A 12742-nucleotide genomic window follows, 5' to 3' on the forward strand; every position below is an offset into this window, starting at 1 on the left:
ATCAAAAACAGTACCCCTTGTCAAAGGAGGCAATAGTGGGGATAAAGCCAACAATTGAGGGACTAGCAGAAGCAGGAGTTCTGGTCCCAACAAAAAGTCAGTGCAACACTCCCATTTTTCCGGTCAGAAAACCAAATTCAGACAAATGGAGGCTGGTCCATACTCTGCGATCAGTAAACCATGTGGTGATAGCAGAAAATCCAGTAGACCCAGATCCACACACCCTTTTGTCTAACATTCCAGAAGGAACAAAATGGTATACAGTAATTGATCTGTGCTCAGCATTCTTTAGTGTCCCATCCAGATTGTGCATCCAGATTCACAGTTTCTGTTTGCTTTTACCTATGGTGGACAGCAGTATATACATACACAAGACTGCCGCAAGGCTATTGTGAAAGTCCGTCAGTTTTCAACCAAGTTCTTGCTCGAGATCTGGCCAATTTGGATGTGTCCAGCACAATATTGCAGTATGTGGATGATCTGTCAAACCAAAGAGCAATGTGTACAAGACTCAGTGCAAGTTTTAAAAACTCTGCTGAGGCTCAGCCACATACCAGAACCCATGGGACCATTCAGACAGTAATGGATATGGACTTTGTGGATATGGGAACTGCAAAAAGAAAGGATGAAAAAAGGTATATTCTGATAGTGATAGATCGGTTCAGCCGATGGGTAGAGGTGCAAGCTACGGCCAAAAATGACGCCAAGACAATAGTTAAGTTCCTGAGCAGGGAAATAATCCCTTGTTTTGGCATCCCAGATCAGCTGAGCTCAGACAATGGTCCCCACTTTGTGAATGAAGTAATGCAAGCTATGGCAGAGGCTTTATGCCTGAAACACCGTCTAGGCTGTGTGTACCACCCACAGTCTCAGGGGATTGTAGAAAGAGCAAATGGAGTGCTAAAAGAGAAAATAGCTAAGATCTGTGCGAGCACCAAGCTGAATTGGGTACAAGCATTGCCGTTAGCACTGATGAAAATGCATTCTCAAACCAACAGAAACACTCACTTAACACCACATGAAATGCTTATGGGGTGACCAATGCCAGTAGCTTTCATTCGGGGACCCTATAAGGGCCCAACCTTGGAGCAGCTTGAAGGTGAAATGTCAAGTTATGTAAAACATCTAATCCAGATCCATAGAACTTTGTGTTCACAGGTTGGCAAAGCCGTACATGGTACCGAGATGGAGGAGCAGCCACATCAGGTGGAGTCTGGAAATTACGTGTACATCAGAGTGTTCAAACGTACAGGAATGTACAGTTATATGTTAATGCAAATGAATATGTCAGTTACAGGGTCAGAATAAAGTCTCTTGCTGATAGACGAGAGTGGAGATGTTGTTTGCTTTGTTTGTCTAGTCTGTGTTACTTGTTTTCTGTATGTCCATGTCTGTCTAGGCTGTTTCTATCTTAGGTTAAGTGTTGTTTGCAGAAGTATGGCAAATGTCGATAGTGATGATCCACGGCATCGCCGGGGACATGTGCTGTATTAGAGCCAAGTGACAGCAGGTTGACCTACACGTTAAATCCATATAGTCTGTCTCATGCTGATGGCGGATACTGAACGTATGTAGATTACCAGAGACCAGCCGTGTACATCGCATGTCACATTTTATGTCTGCCTGTGTTATGTTTAAATGTTCATTTAATTGATTATGTGGACCTGGTGATATGAACACACTGTCATGCAAATAAGATGCGGGCAGAGGGGGAATTTTCCCTCGCAATTGGCACCTGAGGGTTTTTCACCCACTCCTGGTTCACCTTGAGAAGAAGCTTGTGTAATGAAGTAATAGGGGGAAGTGATGTGTGGATGTGAAATAATAGGAAAATAGAGGACAGGTACAATAGATGGAAAATGTTAGAACAGTGTTATAAAAGCATACTTGATACGTTAGAAATACAAAAGAATCTAATTATGTGGAACTTAGAGTTTTTCATAATCATAAATGCTGCTGATGTCTACCCAACATAGATAGTGTCCACGTGACACATTAGACCTTGTAGTGATGAGCCCCAGGTGAAGTGCTAGGTGAACCTCACCTAGGAGCTCCAACAGACCCTCCACGGCACGTAAAGTGCCTGGGTCAGAAGAAACTGAGCCTCATCTTTAAGGACATTGCGCATGAAAACCATGTTGTATATTGTCACAGAAGATGATGTAAATACCATTACCATGAGGGATAAGAACACAGAGTAGTAAGACACGTACAAGTTGAATGTGAGACTCAAGAGTCTCAAAGGGGGGAGTGATGTCAGAGAGAAATTATATACCTAGCTTATAATTATATACCTAGCTTTGAATTGGCCTAAAAGTAATATACTTAGCTTTAATTTAGCAATATGCCTAAAAGTAGTATCTATCTATCAAAATTATTTAGCTATTGATTAAATAGCTGTCTTGCTTTGATTAATACAAGTCTATAACAATCAAGTATAACCTTTATAATAATCATGCAGAACCATTAATATTAGCATGCTAGTATAATATTCACACTGAGACTGGACATAGAAAAAGAGAAAACATTAGAAGTTACAGCTGAGTGAGGTGCATATTGTGTGACTATGTAATCTTAAATAAAGCTTTGCAGGCACTAAGAGAAAAGGCAATGAAATGCTTAAAGGCTCAGGGCCCAAGATATGCACTAAGGCAAGGGGAAAACAGTGGGTGACAAGCCAGGTTACTGTGATATGATAGTGGTGGGCTGTTAGGGCAATGTGATCTAGTCTATGGTAAACAACAGCATTGGAACGCCAGCGATGAAGCGGGGAGGATATGAGACCGCGTAATTGCAAGGCTTACTTAAACATAGCAGCGCATCTAACCATCTAACCTGGATCGAGCTGTCAAAATAAAAAATAATAATATCAAAATAACATAGAAGAAGAGATCAGGGTACTTAAACATCGTTGTGGAAGGCAGCAAGCAAGGCCAAGATGATCTGTGAGGAGCAGTGTGTGAAACGACCCGTATGTAAGATACAAAATGTGAAATGTTCAAAATATTTTGAAATATTTTGACAAGTAGGTGTGGGGCGCCTGGGGTATAAGTAGGTTTTTCAGAGCAGCTGCTCTCTTCAGAAATTCATGTTATTGACTGCATATCTCAATAAGGAAACCTGCTTCTTTTCATCTGCTGACTGAGATCTCCGTTATTTTGGCTAAGTATTTGATAGTTAATTGAGTTCATTGGGTAAGATTATGGACAAAATAGAAACTGACACAATCTAAAATTCCACCCTGTGATATGTCCACTCAAAGGGGGCTCTGAGTTCCGACAGCAGCCTTCATTTTTGGTTAAATATGAAGCATGTGGTGAGGTTTCAGGGGAAAAAACCCACCTCTTGAAAGCAACAACTCAAGAGCTGTTTGTTGGTGTGAAATGATCTACATGTAAACGCTCGCTATTGAAATTCTATTGTAGCGTCTCCAGGTCGGCTCACTTGCTCATGGGGTCCGTTGCATCCTTCTCAAAAACTCAATTAACTATTACACAGCTCACAACTGAGCTATCGCTACTTATAGTCGTTTCATTATACCTCAACCGACATGCTGTAACTCATGGGAGCCAGGTTCTGGGATGTCTGATGGCTCTGGATAACCAATGACCCCCCCCCCCCCAACGAGACTGGAGACAAAGAAGGAATCCTGCCTCCATGAATGTTAGAGTTTTTCAGACCATCAGTACTGATAGCCCAGCCTCACACCCCTGGAACTTCCCATCAACTTGTGACCTTAACATGCAAATCACCCTGCGCCTAGCAGTTGTACTGCTGTTAAAAGTCAACAAGAATTCCCTAATCTAAACCAAATCAATGCCTTGACCGGGGGATGACCAAAGTTCTGACTGAAGACACACACACGTATACATACACACACACACCCACACACACACACATACACCCAAAGCGTCTGGAAACGCTCATCCTGACCCCCACACGCACACACATAAGGAGAGTTCCTTGATTCAAGTTTCAATAAAACAATAGTAAAACCCTACCTGACCCATGCCTAACACACCTGTATATGTATTCCCCTTTTGCCTTTATATTTTTATGGCTGTATTACCACTCATGACCTGTTGTTCTGTGTTTTCATGAAACAGAACCATGTTTTATAAGATAAGAATGTATGTTTTAATTGCCTATACCCAGTTTCCTCTCCTCTCATACTCTCTCTTTCGTGTCTACTATCAAAATGATCCTCTTTTACTTTTATAAGCAATAGTGTAGGCCATGTGGTCATTCAAGTACATAATATGAGCCTACGATACTTTAATTGAAACTTTATCCATCCCTGACTTCACCATAAAGTATGCAAATGAGTGACCGAGCGGAGACAAAGAAACTCTTTCCCTCTAAAAGTTTCAGGTGTTGGATTGGTCACTCTGAAAAACTGGGCGCGACCAAGGGATCAATAAAAACCCTAAGCACCCATCTATCGTAGCTTTTTTAGCTCAGCTTTTGTTGCTCAGATTTTTGCTCTGCTCAGCTCGGCTTGGCCCCACGGGGGCCAACCCCCTCTCCGCTCTGCGGTCAGGGGGGCCCCAGTGCGCCTTTTCTTCCCAGCACGACCTCATTGTGGCCCGACTCTTCTTCGGGAGAAGAGTCTTTCTTTGGGACAACACTTTCACTTTCTTCTGAGACTTTGCCTGCAGCTTCAATCGAGAAACTTTTGTTTGCATCACCGAAACCTTTTTCATTCCAGCAGAATCTCTTGCTTACTCCGAGGACTTTGAATCTCCAAACCTCCTTGATCCCCTACATCAGGACTCTTATCAACAAACCAATGCAAGTAAAAATTACTAATTATTTTAGATCCATAATTTTAAGCTGAAGCCCCTTTATTAAGGTGAATCCTAATTACCTTGATTCTCACACGGTGGCAATCAAAACTCGATTTGAAACTTGCCATATTTGATCTCTTCTCTGTTTCCTTATCTCCTTCAAACTCTCTCTCTCTCTCTCTCTCTCTCTCTCTCTCTCTCTCTCTCTCTCTCGTTCTGGTTTCCTCAGTATTCCCTTCCTTACTCTCTATCTCTCTTTACCTCCTTATTCTCTCCTATAGGCCTTATTATGTCTTTTATGTATGTGTGTCGTAGTTAGTATGTGTTGTGTGTTTTTGTTTTATTAAATGCGTTTTATTCACGAGTGATTGTCTCTGTGCTTTGCTCACAATTTCGGGGTCCCTGAACATTGCTCTTGCTATGTGCTAAATTACAGCTAGTACTTTATAAAGTAGTTATTCTTTCTTGGCCAGGAAGATAACTTTTCACGGAATTAATAAATAATTATATGGTCCGTTCGCTGGACGAACAAATCAAATAGTTGTGTTATTGATTCTCTGACATTTAGTTCTAAGAACCCCCATTTGAATATTTATAATTAATTATAACCAATTATAATTACACTTAAATATTTAAATTTTGAGCTAAATTCGCTACACTACTCTGTAAAACCTTTTCTGTAAAATCTTTTCTGTGAAAAGATTATTTTCATCATCATCCAGTTCACAATACAAGAGAAACAATATTTGTGCATTTGAATGTGTAACAAGTGTCAAAACAGAAGAAAACAGATGAAAACGATGCCTTTGTGCTGGCTGCTGTGTGACTTTGATATGCTTTAGGACGTGTGAAATGATGTGGCTCGTTGGCAGTGAAAGTTTTTGGGAAGTGTCCTTATATCAGCTTATATAACCTTCACGGTTAACGAACACAAAAAGGAAGTTCAGGGGAAGCCAAACACATTAAGATTCGAATTTCTGTGCAAGTTGCATGCAGTGTTAAAGTGAAATGTGGAAATCTTTCGAGTCTTGATTTATTTATTTTTTCTGTGTTGCATATGGGTACAGTGACGATTCGTGTCTCCAGTGGAAAGCTGGATTGGATAGAGGCATGATGTTTCATAGTTTTTAGACACACATGGCAGTGGTAGCTCAGGGGGTAAAAAGTCTGGGATTAGGACCAGATTATGGCAAGTTTGTAGTGAACATGTAAAAACCCAGAACCCGGTGGCATGGTGGATGAAGTTCAAAGGCCAGTTTGGTGTTCATCTGTTCAGTTTGGTGTTCATCTTGTGGGGAAAAATGAACTGAATTCTTTCACCAACAGACTCACTGCTGTTATGATGCAAGTCATAAACTGAGGCAGTGTTGTGGTTGTGTAAATGAGATAATAATATCTCTGCAGACCGGGCTTCCAGATTTGATTTGATTCCACTTTACAAGAGACGAAAAAATATTCATGTTAGACGTGTAAAATTCTTAAAGTGTAATAAAAGTATTTATTTGTTTACCTCACCTTTGTTTTTGTGACTTTTTTTTATTTCACCATTTTTTTAATCAGAGGTGGACAAGTCAGTATGCTGCAACATTTTAGAAATTAGATCACAAATTTTAAAAATGTGAAATGATATTCAATTAAATTGAATTTATTTGTATAGCACTTTTAACAATGGCCATTGTTTCAAAGCAGCTTCACAGAATTATGGAAACGTAGAAAAAAATATAAATTTTAAAGTTAGGTTAATATTTATTTCTAACATTTATCCCTAATGAGCATGCCTGAGCGACAGCGGCGAGGAAAAACTCCCTGAGAAGATATGAGGAAAAAACCCTGTAAGGAACTAGGCTCAGTAGGGAACTCATCCGCATTTGGGTGATACTGGACAGTAAATAATGTAACTGTTGATAATGTCCTACTAATACTAAAGGAACTAATAGGTTTGTGTAGTTTCAGAGTTCAATGCTGACTTAGGCAATGCCAGTTGCCAGTCTCCCAGTGATTCTATCCACAGCAGCCCCTTGGGTCACAGGCTGTCCATGCAGATCCATCCCCATCAGCAATGAGCACCACTAAGTGACAAAACTCCAACTAGAGGTTGAGCGTCTGGATGGATCAGGCAGGTCTGGAAAGAAGAAGTAGTCACACTGGAAACTCAGAACACTGGGAGCTTGGGAATAGGATGTATAGCATGACTGAGACAAACAGAAAGAGAAAGAGAGAAAAATATTAGGTATACTTGTGATCATGTGATGTTTAAAGACATTGTAGATTATGTGCAAAGTGCAGGCAGGGACTCCGGCAACATTAGCTATGACAGCATAACTAAAAGGGAGAACCAGAAGATGACAGTCATGAAGGCTTCCTGGGACATAAAACGTCCAACCTCTTCACAGTCCAAACCTGAGCGACTTACAAAGGTGGTAACATGACAGCATCCAAACATCCCAGTACACCAAACACTCTATGCCCATGAACATTCCAGATATGCTACTTTACCTAAAAAATAGATACATTGAAAGCTTGACTAAGCAAAGGTGTTTTCAGCCAGGACTTAAACAGGTTCGCACCACATCGCCCATGACGAGAATCATCGTGTCAGGACCACTTCCCACATTCCAGCAAGGAATCGAAAGGTTCAGTAGGCTATTTAAATTTAATGAATGGTTACAGTCTTGGTGTCAAGAAAAGAAAATACCATTTGTTGATAACTGGAATGTTTTCTGGGAACGTCCTAGGCTCTACCATTACAATGGCCTGCACCCAAGCAGAGCTGCAGTAGCAGTCCTCTCGGACAACATCTCCAGGACACTGCGCACCATCTGACTGGTAAGTCATACCTCAGATCACAATCACAATTATAATAGCTACTGTTCAACTCGCCAGACTAATACAAGTTCATACATAGCTCGTCCTATAGAAACTGTGTCTGTTCCCCAATTAGTGAGATTAAAGGATAAATTCGTTACTAGCTCTCAAAATAATCTAATCACAATTAAACCTGACAAAGGCCAAACAGGTAAAGAAAAACAATTTCTTAAGTTTGGGCTTCTCAACATTAGATCCCTTGCACCGAAAGCACGTATTATTAATGAAATGATCTCAGGTTATAGTTTTGATGCACTCTGTCTTACCAAAACCTGGTTTAGAAAAATGAATATTGTACATTGGCCTAAATGAGTCTACTCCATCAGGATACTGATATCAGCATGAGCCCTGTCAGATAGGTCGTGGTGGTGGTGTTGCAACCAACTATAATAATTCTCTTACTGTTACTCAGAAAACAGGACCCAGGTTTAACTCATTTGAAGTCCTTATCCTTAATGTTGCACTCTCTGACATACATAAAAAATCCCTACTATATCTTGCTCTGGCCACCGTGTATAGACCCCCAGGGCCCTACACTAAGCTGCTAGGGCTGAGCATCTGAGCAAACTGATATAAACCAGAACAATCCCAGATTCTTATTTAGTACAGTGGCTAGACTAACAAAACATCAGATTTCTGGAGAGAGTATTTCAGCACAGTTAAGTAGTGAGGACTTTATGAATTTCTTCACTAAAAAAAAATTGATAGTATCAGGAACAAAATATTGGATGTTCAACCTTTGACAGCATCCGGTGATCCACATCAGCCTATAGTTCCACACTTAAAGCTACAATGCTTTACCAGTATAGGGAAGGAAGAGCTATTTAAACTTATCACCACGTGTCACGGGCTCGGCAAATAATTTTCTATTACTAAATTCTGATAAGACAGAGATATTACTTATTGGCCCAAAAACCAGTACACAGAAGCTCTCGCAATTCAGCTTGAAGGATGTTCTGTTACTATTAGCTCAACAGTGAAAGACCTGGGCATAATATTAGACAGCGACTTGTCCTTTGAAAATCATATATCCAATATTACAAAAATAGCCTTCTTCCATCTTAGAAATATTGCCAAGCTTAGGAACATTTTATCTGTATCTGATGCAGAAAAACTAATTCATGCATTCATGACCTCCAGACTGGACTATTGTAATGCATTGCTATGTGGTTGTCCTGCATCTTCAATAAACAAGCTACAGTTAGTCCAGAATGCAGCCGCCAGAGTTCTTACCAGATCAAGAAAATATGATCATATAACCCCAATATAATCATCCCTGCACTGGCTACCTGTTAAGTTTAGAACTGACTATAAATTAGCACTATTTATGTTCAAGGCTCTAATTGGTTTAGCTCCGACATATCTAGCCAGTCTTCTAACACGTTACAATCCACCATGCTCTTTAAGATCACAAAATTCCGGACTTCTAGTAGTTCCCAGAATATCAAATTCCACAAAAGGGGGAAGAGCGTTTTCGTATTTAGCTCCAAAACTTTGGAATAGTCTTCCTGACAGTGTTCAGGGCTCAGACACAGTCTCCCAGTTTAAACGTAGACTAAAGACTTATCTCTTTAGCCTGGCATACATTTAACACATCCCATAACCTTGTACTCCATTATCTAGTGCTGCTAATATTATGGACAGCAGCTACGCTAATGCTGTTCCATTGTTTTCCTTCTTCTACCCATCCCGAGTAATACAGAGACTGTGCTGGCTCCAGTGGCATCCGGAGATGGACCAGCTCCAGCCGGGTTCTGCTTTGTGAGGATTGGGGTACACTGTGGACAACAACCTCCTTATTGATTTACATAACATTCTACACATGCTGTATCTGCATCACACAATTGTCACCCAAATGAGGATGGGTTCCCTTTTGAGTCTGGTTCCTCTCAAGGTTTCTTCCTTATACCATATAAGGGAGTTTTTCCTTGCCACAGTCGCCTCAGTCACCTCAGGCTTGCTTACTTGGGATAACATCTAGGACTGTTTGTCTGTTTATATGTTTGTTGTTTTCTTATGTTGTTTCTCATGTAAAGCTGCTTTGAGACAATGCTCTTTGTTGAAAGCGCTATACAAATAAAATTGAATTGAATTGAATTAAACATTGAGACAGTGTCTGAATCCTGAACACTAATTGGAAGGATGTTCCATAACTGTGGGGCTTTTTAAGAAAAATCTCTGCCTCCTTCTAGGAGTAGCCTTTGCTACTTGTGGTACTCCAAAATAGCCTGCGCCTTTTGTGAGCATGGTGGATTGCTCAGGCACTGTGGGGCAAGACCATTCAGTGCTTTATAGGTCAGCAATAGTATTTTATAATCAATGCAATATTTGACTGGGAGACAATGCAGTGTGGATGCGATAGGAGTGTTGCGTTTATATCTTCTGGTTCTATTTAGGACTCTAGCTGCTGCGTTCTGGACTAACTGGAGTTTTTTTATTTTCCGACTGGAACATACAGACTGTAAGGCATTACAATAACCCAACGAGAGGTAACAAAAGCATGAACTAGTTTTGCTGCATCAAGTGACATCATATTTCTTATCAGTATTTCTGAGATGAAAAAAGGCTACCCTATTGATATTATCTACATGAGCTTCAAATGAAAGAACAGAGTCAATAATCACACCAAGATCTTTTACTGCTGAACTTGATGAAACAGAAAGAACATCCACAGTTACTCTGTAGTCAGAACGCTTACTTCTAGCTGCATGTGGTCCTAGTATGAGCACTTCTGTCTTGTCAGAGTTAAGCAGGAGGAATTTAGTGAGCATACAGTGTCTAATGTCCTTTACACATTTTTTAATCTTAATAAGCTGGTGTCTCTCATCAGACTTAGATGAAACATATAGCTGTGTGTCATCAGCATAACAGTGGAAACTAATACCCTGTTTCTGAATAATTGCACCAAGGGGTAACATATATAAAGAGAGAAGTAGTGGGCCTTTTATTTACTTTATCTTTATACTTAAATTTATTACTTTAACCAGTGCTATGATGAGGCATAAATACATTTCTGATACATTTCAAGAATGTTGTTTCTATGTAGGTATGAAAATATCTGTGCTACAACCTTTTCTAGGATCTTGGAGATAAAGGGGAGGTCTGATTTTGGCCTTTAGTTGGACAGCTAACGGGTCGAGGTTGGTTTTTTAAGCAGGGGTTTGATAACCACTAGTTTAAAAGATTTAGGCACCTAGCCAGTGCTAAGGGAAGAATTTAAATTTTTTTAGGATGGATTCGGTAGCTACTGGTATCATCTGTTTAAATAATCATGTAGGTAAAGTCTCTTGAAGGGGAGTAAAGCCTTCTAATCATAAATAGTAGTATTATCTACCGAATTATCTATCAGATTGTTTGGTTTTAATTTAACAGTCTCAACTTTCTGCCTGATGTTATCAATTTTTCATTGAAATAAGTCACTGCTGCTGCATATAGATGGTGTGCACTTTTTTAAGTGGTTTAACACCTAGGTAATTTTATTACAGTACTAAATAAAAATTTAGGATTGTTATTGTTATCTTCGATTATGGAAAGATTCCCTGATCTAGCAGATTACAAAACAAGCACATAACTATATCCATATACTGTATGCATCTCTGTACTGTTACACATCATGCTGAAAAAAAAATCAATGCATTATCTGTTTTATTCATATTATTTTATTCTTGTTGGTTCGATGATAAATAATTTTCTTACTATACCCCTGAACACAAAATATCTAGATGAAGCGACTAAGAGCATAGGCACTATATTCACTGGCACATCACTGACAATGTTACCGCCATTCAGTTTAGTAGTGAGGACTTTATGAATTTCTTCATTGAAAAAACTGAAAGTATTAGAAACAAAATTGTGGGTGTTCAACCTCTGACAGCATCTTGTGATTCATTAAAAATTAAAATCACAAATGACTTGTTTTTAGCTTCGGACCTAGGCTGCATCTCAGTATTAGTTTTACTTGATCTTAGTGCCAATCATGACATGACATTCTTCTAGATCACGTACAAAATTGCATGGGTATTCAAGAACAAGCAGTAAAATGGTTTAAATCCTACCTGTCTAATCGATACCGTTTTGTAGATTTAAATGGAGAACTATCCAGTGTAATGTGGGGGTCCCACAAGGATCAGTTTTAGAACTCTGCTTTTCTCATGCTTCCCTTGGGTAACATCATTAGAAGGCATGGGATTAGTTTTCATTGTTATACTGATGATACCCAGTTACACTGAACAAAATTATAAACACAACACTTTTGTTTTTGCCCCAATTTTTCATGAGCTGAAGTCAAAGATCTAAGACTTTTTCTATGTACACAAAAGGCCTATTTCTCTCAAATATTGTTCACAAATCTGACTAAATCTGTGTTAGTGAGCACTTCTCCTTTGCTGAGATAATCCATCCACCTCACAGTTGTGGCATATCAAGATGCTGATTAGACAGCATGATTATTGCACAGGTGTGCCTTAGGCTGGCCAAAATAAAAGGTCACTCTAAAATGTGCAGTTTTATCACACAGCACAATGCCACAGATGTCGCAAGTTTTGAGGGAGCGTGCAATTGGCATGATGACTGCAGGAATGTCCACCAGAGCTGGTGCCCGTGAATTGAATGTTCATTTCTCTACCATAAGCTATCTCCAAAGGCGTTTCAGAGAATTTGGCAGTACATCCTCAACTGCATTTATTATGCTCCTGACGGCACAGTCTGTCCTCTCGAACCACTCACTGCAGCACAAGCCTTCCTAGTGTGGGAATGATGTAATGATAATAAAAGAACTGTCTTAAAGCAGAAAAAACTATAAAAAAATATCAGTAAAGAATGAAGCAAAGACAGAGAGCTGCTGAAGTGAATGCTGTCTCTTTTAACCTTAATTCTTTTAAGCAAAGAATTCAAAGCACAGCTTGTGATTGTTGGTTGAGAAGCACCTGGTGAAGATCTTATGTAGGACTTGGTGTAGGGTTTGGTGGAGCCTGAAAGGGGAGGCTTCCATGTTAGCCTCCTCATTGATCAGAGGCTTTTGGCATCACTATAGCCAAAAGAGCAAACTTGGCTGTGCTTTTAGGGAGGGAGGGATGTCACTCACAGAGATG

This window comes from Hemibagrus wyckioides, linkage group LG02 (assembly GCF_019097595.1).
Source record: "Hemibagrus wyckioides isolate EC202008001 linkage group LG02, SWU_Hwy_1.0, whole genome shotgun sequence".
Lineage (NCBI taxonomy): Eukaryota > Metazoa > Chordata > Actinopteri > Siluriformes > Bagridae > Hemibagrus > Hemibagrus wyckioides.